The sequence below is a fragment of the Coenobita brevimanus genome, chromosome 21 (assembly GCF_032717465.1).
Source record: "Coenobita brevimanus isolate Jiangsu-jjx chromosome 21, ASM3271746v2, whole genome shotgun sequence".
Lineage (NCBI taxonomy): Eukaryota > Metazoa > Arthropoda > Malacostraca > Decapoda > Coenobitidae > Coenobita > Coenobita brevimanus.
In genome coordinates, this window is record NC_136974.1 from 10,671,632 (window position 1) to 10,681,637 (window position 10,006).

Here is a 10,006-nt window from a genome sequence, read left to right on the forward strand (position 1 = left end):
CATGGTGAATAATATATTTGCTGCAGCATGCACGCTGACGGAAGTTCTAGTTCTTCTTATTAAACACTGATTGTATCCAGTACAACATCCGTATAACTGTTGTTGTGGAGTTACGTTGCTCTGTTTAGCCGAGCAGACTCACCAACCGCAAGCAAGCAACCTACCACGCAGGGCCATCCCAGGCTGTGAACTAATGTTCCCTTGTGGCAGACAGAGCTTCACCAGAGCAAGGCGTAAGGAAAAGTGAGCAGGTTTTATTCCCGGATGGACTCCCCATTCACCTCTCTCCACTCAGTTATCATGAGTACCACTGTAAGTGCTATATCACTCCATGATTTGCTTATACGATTACCATCCAGCGTTATAGTTGATTTCCTGGGTACTGAATGCTTGTAACTCAGCGTAGGGCTACCTGAAGCAAAAAGAAAAGTAAGAAAAAGTGAAAGAAAGATGGTAGAAATATAAAATGAAAAAAGGAGGGCAGACACAGTACGAGAGAAGTAAAGTTGGCACCACTACATCAAGTGAGAGGATGACGGTCGCCACCACCTACTAGCTGTTGGTACAGCAATTATCTATATCTATCAATCTATCCATCCATCTATCATTCTATATCTATCTATCTATCTATATAATGTTGGAGAAACATTATATGCGTGTGTACAAATGTACTTGTACACTCCTGACTGGGAATCGAACCCTGGACCTCTTAGAATACAGGCACTGATACCACTCGACCTGGTGTGATAAAAGCTGTGACCACTTGATTTCTTTCACGAACCAGGTAAATCCATTATGGAAGGATATATTTCAGTCACAACACATTAAGATTATAGCACAGCCTCATGCAACTCGGCAAGAGACAGAGCATCTATAATTTATCCCAGACACAACATGAGAGTCTTCAGTTGTTGGAGAAACACATTACACGTGTATGTACAAATATACTTGTGTATATATATATATATATATATATACTTGTGTGTATATATATATATATATATATATATATATATATATATATATATATACTTGTGTGTATATATATATATATATATATATATATATATATATATATATATATAAATATATATATATATATATATATATATATATATCAAAATATATATATATATATATATATATATATATATATATATATATATATGTCACGAATTTGCACAATCTTATATCTAAACAAACTCTTGACATTGAACTTTGGTGGGAAACCGCGAATTCTAGTGGAATCCCAATAAGTATCACTCAGTTCAACCGCCCACACATTTACTCGATTAGGATGGTTTTCAGAACATTTTTCACAGTTTCATGAGTGATCGTCCTTGCACGCGACATTGGCGCTTTTGCTGAGTGATTTGTTGTGGGCAAGTATTGCTCACAATTTTTCCGTTGGCAGTTACTGGACGCGCCGGCCCCAGCCCTTGCCTTGCTTGTTTGAATTCAGTCAGACTTTGAGCGCTGTGAGAGCAGGTCGTTGTTCAGCGAGTTCCTGAAATCTCCACTCAGTGTGAATCAGCGAGAGGTTTAGCATGTTCAGCGTCCGTACTACGCATTGACGCCCAGTTTCCACTTAGCCAACTTTACTGATCAGTATTTCCTTTCGTTTTTCCTAGGCTTAAGAGTTTAGCTTTAGAGTGAGCGAGTGAGTGTATTCTCTTTGTTATTTTGAATTCATTTGAAACTCATGTAATGTAAATTTATTTCATTGTATTTAAATTTATAGTTCTTTTTCTTGAGCTTAATGTAATGTAAACTCGTGTTTTATTTCTCCACATTAAGCTTATTCTAGCTGCAGCTCCTAGTTTGCATAAACGCTTTGCATTATTCATAACTGGTACTTAGGCCAGTCCTTTTGTATTAAGCTTAAAATCCGTTGTGCAACCAGGAGTTAATGCATCAGCAAGAATCTGTTTATCATTCATAGCATTAGTTATTGATTGTCAGGGGTGGAGTCACTTTCTCGTGAGGCTAGCAGTACTAACAAACATCATTTGTGAGTAATTAGTCTCTGCTGTGTACTGCTGAGAAAGTAAATAAATTCTCGTCCTTAAAGAATAGGCGAAGTAAACCGGCATAAATAATCATTGCTTGATATTCGCATGTCAATTCTTTTTTCATATTGACAAGTTAACATTTAAAGTATTCCTTAATATTGAAAAGTCTCAGAAACCCCGTGACATCTGGCGACCTCGCCAGGATATTAACTCCTAGCTCTAAAGTTATTCACAAGATAATACTCACTCACTCATTCTTAGGTATTTATCATTAAAGTCTATAGGCACTATCTTACAGGTGATTATTAATTAATTTTTATTAATTTATGTAATAGTTTTCACAGTCAGTTGTTTGTTTAATTTTCTTTCCTTACCAGTTTAACTACATAAAACTGGTCACTACTAACCTGTGTCTATATTCTTTATTCTTGATTATTGGCATCTTTCTCTGCAAAACAGCAGTCACTACTTAGTCTCTAGTTCACTTAGATTGAGCTACCATCATGACTACTAATGTCTATGTACAGGAAGCTAAAGATATGGGCTTACCGACCCCGAAAAAATTAAGGATTACGTCCTCTCTCGGTTTAGTTACGAGCAGCAACGTGAGAATGATGCTCGTGAAGAGCATAGAATCCAACACGAACACAAGTGAGAACAACATGAACACCACCAAAAACAACACAAACTCAAGTTAGAACAACGAGAGAGAGAACGCGAACACGAGCGAGAACAGCGCGAGGAACGCGAGAGAGAACGTCAACATGAGTTAGAACAATGTGAGAGAGAACATGAATACGAGCGTGAACAATGAGACAGAGAACGAGAACATGAACGTGCCGAGCGAGAAGCACGCAAAAAACATGAACTTGAAATGTTGAAGCTCAAGCAAGATTCCTTGGCTTCTGACACATCTGGTGCACCTGGCCCAAGCTTCACGAGCGCTCTCCCTGCACATGTTCTGGCGACCTCACACATCAAGCTTCCCCCATACAAGGAAGGTGAGTGAATCGAGCCATACATAGCTCGTTTTGAAGACATGGCTCAGCTTTACCAGCTGGATGAGGCAGCTAAGTGGCTTCAGTTTCTTAGCCTGTTTGAGGGCCCTGCCCTCAATATTCTCCACAGAATTTGTGGAGACAATCTCACGTATGAGATGATGAAGGCCGCACTCATCAAAGCGTATGGTCTCACAGTTGACGACGCCAAGAGTCAGTTCATGAGGGCGCATTTACAGGAAAAAGAGACTGACGTTCAGTTTCTTGACCGGCTTACTGCTTACTTAGATGAGTGGATGGAGAAAGATGAAACTCCTTCCACGCGTGAGGGGATAACTGACCTTATGCTGTGCACGCAGCTAGAAAAGTCGTGGCCTGCTGAACTTATGGCTTAGCTTAAGATCTGCCAGGTAAGGGATGCCAGCCAAATGGTGAAGAAGGCTGATGCATTCTTCACTGCATACGGGTATCAAACTCGCAAGCAGCATACCTGGAACAGGAAAGCTGATAAATCTGGGAAACCGTCTCAGACTGAACCCCAGCAACAAGGTCGTTCTCAGAATAATGGCCAAGGTCCAAAACCGCAGAAGAAGGACCAGGGGCAAAACACTCAGAAACCTGAGTGGAAGCAGTATGACAAGCCGAACCCTAACCAGCAGCAGTACCGGTATTTCAAGCAGCAGCAGGGCAAGGACAAACCACATAACCCTCAGTCAGGACAATCGACTTTAGTGTATCGGAGGTGGGATGCAAATGCAGCCTTCATTCCCCAACAAGCGCACAGTGGTGCCAACCCCACCAGTATAGGTACTTTCCCGCAGTTCACTAGCTCCCCAGCAACAGTGAACCCTCCATCTCAGGTGGTCAATGCTCCAGCTCCTCAGATGGTGAGCATGACCCCTTAGGCATCAAGTTCTCAGGGTGCCACATTTACTGCATCGTTTGTTCTGCAGTTTCACCAATGGCTGGCTGCTACCTCCTCAGACCCTTCCACCAGTAACACTGCCTTTCTTGTTCAGCTAGGGTTTGTGGGAGGTGTTTCTGTAAATGTCCTGAGAGATAACGGTTCCTCAGGTTGCTCTGTCAAGCAAAGTTTAGTTCGTCCTGACGAGTACACGGGTAAGCAGATCCAAGTTAGACTTATTGATGGATCAGTGAAATTGTTCCCTGAGGCACGTATCCAGGTGGCATCTCCTTTCTACATTGGCTTGACAGCTACTGTTGTCATGCCAGAGCGATTGCTTGACCTCATTATTGGCAACATATCCGGGGTCAAAAACAGTTGCGCCATAGATGTTGCTACTCAGACTTCGGCTGTTACAGTAACACGAGCCATGGCCAAGGCTCCGAATCATGTCACCCCATTGACCGTCGCAACGCTGCAAGATTTGATTCGTATTCAAGATGTTGTCCAAGAACAACAGTCTGACCCGACACTTGCCTCAGTGCGTAAGAAGCTGGAGGGTAAAGTGATTAAGTATTCACGGGGAGGTCAAGCCAGGTTCCTTCGCAAGCGAGGACAGGTATACCGTGAGTCATAAACACTCCAGGGCGAGGTTCGACTGCAGTTCGTCGTTCCCACGAAGTATCGCCGGGCAGTGTTCGAATTAGGTCATTGTTCAGTCATGAGAGGTCACATGGGCCAAAAGAAAACCTCTGACCGCATCCATGCTGACTTTTTCTGGCCAGGAATGGGACAGGAAATAAAAAGGCTTGTACTGTCCTGTGATGTGTGTCAGTGTACCACTGACTGGGGACATGTCCATCCTGTGCCATTGAAACCAACGCCTGTAATCTCTGAACTGTTCGAGAGAGTAGCAGTTGACATTGTTGGGCCAATCTCTCCTAGGGCAAGTGATGGATCAAGGTATATCCTCACCATTGTTTTCAGCACATGGTGGCCTGAAGTCGTGTCACTGTTGCTGAGGCATTGATTGAAGTGTTCTGTCACATAGGTATCCCCAAAGAGGTCTTAAGCGACCAGGGTTCGCAGTTCACCTCTGCAATGATGAACGAAGCATTCAGGTTGTTGTCCATCCGAGGCCTGCGAACTACGCCTTATCATCCCATGTGTAATGGGTTGTGTGAGAGGTTCAATGGGACTCTCAAGTAGATGTTAAAGCGCGTGGCCACCGAACAGCCAAAGGAATGGCCACGGTTCATGGCTCCTCTTCTGTTTGCTTATCGAGAAGCCCTACAGCATTCCTTGAAGTTCTCATCCTTTGAACTGGTGTATGGAAGGTCAGTCCATGGACCACTTCAAGTCCTTCACGAGTTATGGGACGATGAAGAACCTGACCCTGAAGTCAAGACCACCTACACCTACGTCCTTGATCTAGCTGACTGCCTCCAGTCGACGTGCAAGTTAGCTAAGGAAGATTTGATCAAGGCGCGTGAAGTTCAGAAAGCCTATTATGATAAGGCAAAACTTCGGAACTTTAGTCCAGGAGATAAGTGCTTGGTGCTACTCCCCACTGCCCAGAACAAGTTGCTGGCACAGTGGAAGGGTCCATTTGATGCAGTAGAGTGCATTTCAGACCTCAACTACATAATTCAGATGGGGAATCTTCGCAAAAGATTCCACATTAACATGTTGAAGGCATATCATGAGTCAAACCCTGAGAAGACTGGCCTACGAGTAGCTGATGATAGAGACCAGCCACTGGAAGAAACTGGGGCAGACGCGGTGATCCCAGCTGATGACCATGATGACGAGCCCTTAACCGCTCAGTCCCGTCAGGAGGAGACTGTCGGAGATGTTTTACTTAACACTGACTTAGCATTAGGTGACCAGAATGCCATAAGAACACTGCTCCGTCAGTATGCTGATGTCTTCTCTGACCAACCTAGACTTGCAAAGGTTGATTGTCACACAACTGAGTTGACCAGCAATACTGCCGTAAAGGTTAAGCCATATCCGATTCCCATGCGACTACTGGATGCAGTAGACAACGAAATTGCTGACATGGAGACTGCAGGTATTATTGAAAAGTCCTCATCTCCTTACTGTAGTCCAATGGTAGTAGTCTGCAAGAAGGATGGTGGAGTCAGGATCTGTGGCGACTATAGGAGGCTAAATGCAAACACCAAAGTGGATGCTGAGCCGATGGGTGACCACATTGCCATCTTCTCCAAGCTGGGAGGGTCACAATATTTCACAAAGCTCGATTTGGCAAAGGGATTCTTTCAGATTCCCCTTCACCCCGAGAGCCGTCAGTTCACTGCCTTTGCTACTCCTAGGGGGTTGTATCAGTATAAAGTCCTCCCATTTGGACTTACCAATTCCCCAGCAGTATTCAATCGTGCCATGAGACAAGTGCTCCATGTATTGTAGGAGTAGAGATGTTCGTTGATCATGTCCTCGTTCATTCTGCCACGTTGGAGGAGCACCTCAGACTCTTGGAAATTGTCTTCAGTATACTCCAGAGTTTCAACATGACTGTGAAGCCTAGCAAGTGTAAAATTGCTCACAGTGAGGTGGAGTTCCTCGGACATATTGTTTGCAACAATCGCTGCAGGTGTCAGGGTGACAAGATTAGGAAAGTTAGAGAAGCCCCGAGACCCATGACCAAGAAACAGGTTAGGGCATTCCTTGGCCTAGTGGGGTATTATAGGAGTTTTATCCCTAACTTTGCTCTTATTGCCCAACCGTTGTACGAGGTGCTTCGAAAACATGCTCCAAACACCATTGAATGAGGAAAAGTGCAAGAGAGATCTTTTGCCGCCCTTAAGAATATGCTGTGCAAGGAGCCTATCTTGCAGTTGCCTGATTCCAACAAACCTTTCATACTGCGCATTGATGCTTCACAAGATGGAGTAAGTGCCGTATTAATGCAGGAATCAGAAGGTGGAATTTTCCCAATGGCATACCACAGCCGTAAGCTAAAAACCTGCTGAGAGGAATTACAGTTCTGTTGAGAAGGAACTCTTGGCCGTGGTTGATGGTGTTAAGAAATATTACTATTATTTATATGTGGCACCATTCACTCTGGAAACTGATCATATGCCACTCACTAGTCTCAGCAAGACCAAGACAGCTAATGCAAGATTGACACGCTGGACACTGTATTTGCAGCAGTTTAACCTTGTTGTGAGATATATCAAGGGAAGTAACAATGTAGGCGCAGACCTGATGTCTCGCCTGCTAGCTGATAACTAACAAGGGTTCCATTAGCGAATCGCAGCATTTGATGTCCTGCACAGACACCCAGTCTTTTCGCTCATGACCACATTCCCTGGTTCTATCTATCTATTGCCAGATGCCTCAATCCCGTTTGGGGTGACCACAAACAAATCGCCTCCAAGTCGCCCTGTTCCCCGCCATTTCACTGCCCTGCTCCCAACTCACCCCCCCCCCTCTCTCATATACCTCTACACCCCATCCCTCCATCTCATCCTCGGCCTCCCCCTCCCTCTTCCCCCCTCCACCTCACTCACATACACTCTCTTCGTCAGTCTTTCACCCTCCATCCTCTCCACATGGCCAAACCACCTCAGTGTGTTCCTCATAACGCTTCCTATCACATCCACATCCACACCACAATGCTCCTTTATATCCTCATTCGTCAGCCTCTCTCTCCATGTGACTCCACAGGCTCCTCTTAAATAACTCATTTCCACTGCTCTCACTCTTGACTTGTGTCCTTCCAACAACATCCAAGCTTCACTTCCATACGTTAGAGTTGGTATCACAATACTGTCATGTAGTAACTTTTTCACTTCCATGCTCACTTCCCTGTTTCTTATCACTGCTTTAAAAAAACCAGCAACCTTTCTTCCCTGCTGTACACTTTCAAGCACTTCACCCTCCAAACCTCCATCCTTACTCATCACACTACCCAAGTACTTAAACGTACTCACATTTTCCAATTCCTCACCATCCAACCTCGCTGTACATTCACTGACTTCACCTCTCTCAAAGACCTTCACTTTACTCTTCCCTATATTCACCTTTAGAATCCGTTTCTTACACACTCTCCCAAACTCATCCACCAAGCCTTGCAGCTCCCCTTCGTCATCACTCAACAACACAGTATCATCTGCAAACAACAGTACAGGGAGTTTTCAAACACTGTCGTCTCTCACCAGGGCCACTCCAACATCCACTACCCTACCTTGTACCTCTTTTATTACCCCATCCATGTACAGATTGAACAACCATGGAGATATGACACATCCCTGTTTCAACCCAACCTCCAAAGAGAAAAATTCACTTAGTTCACCATCCACATGCACTGCAGCCTTCGCACCATTGTACATACTCTTCACAGCATTCAGGAACTTCTCCTCTACTCCATATATTCTTAACACTTTCCACAATCCTTGTCTATCCACCTGTCATATGCTTTCTCCAAATCCATGAAAGCCGCATACAACTTCTTTCCCTTCTCTAGAAACTTTTCCACTAAAGATCTAAGAATGAATATCTGATCTACACAACCTCTTCCCTTCCTAAAGCCTCCCTGTTCTTCTCCAACTACTTTCTCTGTTCTTTCTCTAACTCTGTCAATAAGTATCCTACCATACACTTTTCCTATTATACTAAGAAGACAAATGCCCCTATGATTACCACACACTTCTTTTTCCCGTTTTCCTTTGTACAAGGGAATAATTATACCTGACTTCGAATCCTCCGGGACTCTACTTTCCTCCCAGGTCAATCTGCACATCTTCCACATCCATTCTACTACTATCTCTTCCCCATGCTTCAGCATTTCACCACACACTCCATCAATTCCTGGGGCTTTCCCCAATTTAACTTTATTCATTGCTTCCACAACTTCTATCCTACTGATTTTTTCCTGTCTTCTCACCCCCCTCCTTCCCTGGTTAATTTAGCAAATTGCAGGGTTTGATGTCCTGCACAAACGCCCAGTCTTTTCGCTAATTAGGTATAGGGTTTAACCTGCCCCATCCCGGAGACGTGAATTCACGTCCTCACATGATGTGCACTCATATCCTGGAGACATAAATTAATGCGGCAACATTGCAAGGTCCCTAGTTTGCACAATTTTCAATTTTCGCGAGTGATTTTTGGCACGTATACACAGGACACCTTCCTCTACAAGATGCCAGGCAGGGACAATGCCTTACCCAGCACGACCTCCTCCCCCCCCTGCATGCCCTTTTCTCAGCAATTCATCTGTTATCAGTGACCTGGCCAGTAAAGCCATGTCATGTCACGGTCAAAATTCAGGGCCGGAGTGATTCCCCAATCGATGACAATGTGGAGGACAAACATTAGAGGAAGAAACAGTCAGAAATGATGATCAGGTAATGTGGCAAAAAAAGGTCAGGAATGGTCATGAGTTAGTGAGTGAAACAATGCTTATAATGCCTATATTACCGTTTGAAAACCAATATACTCTCGTACTACATATAAATTCGTACCAAATAAATAAATAAATACCGTTTATGAGTGGTGTGGAATAGTTATCCTTCCATAGAATTCGTTTTCTTTGCAGCCAGCCTGATAGAAAAACCTGTAAGGTAAGAAGGTACTCCTACCTGGATCGAGTATTTTAAACCTCAGGTGAGCGATTTCTCTATGAATTTTCGATGTTTCTCACCAAAAGCGGATGTTTAAGCCCCCCCCCCAAAAAAAAAGGTCCAAAAAAGTCGGGACTGGGCCGTACCACTGCCCAGAAAACGTCGGGATGGGGGGGGGGTTAACCAGTAAACTGGGTTCCATTAGCAAATCGCAGTATTTGATGTCCTGCACAGATGCCCAGTCTTTTCGCTCATGACCACGTTCCCTGGTTAATTTAGCAAATTGCAGCATTTGATGTCCTGCACAAACGCCCAGTCTTTTCGCTAATTAGGTATAGGATTTAACCAGTAAACTGGGTTCCATTAGCGAATCGCAACATTTGATGTCCTGCACAGACACCCAGTCTTTTCACTCATGACCACGTTCCCTGGGTAATTTAGAGAATTGCAGTGTTTGATGTCCTGCACGAACGTCCAGTCTTTTTGCTAATTAGGTAGAAGGTTTAA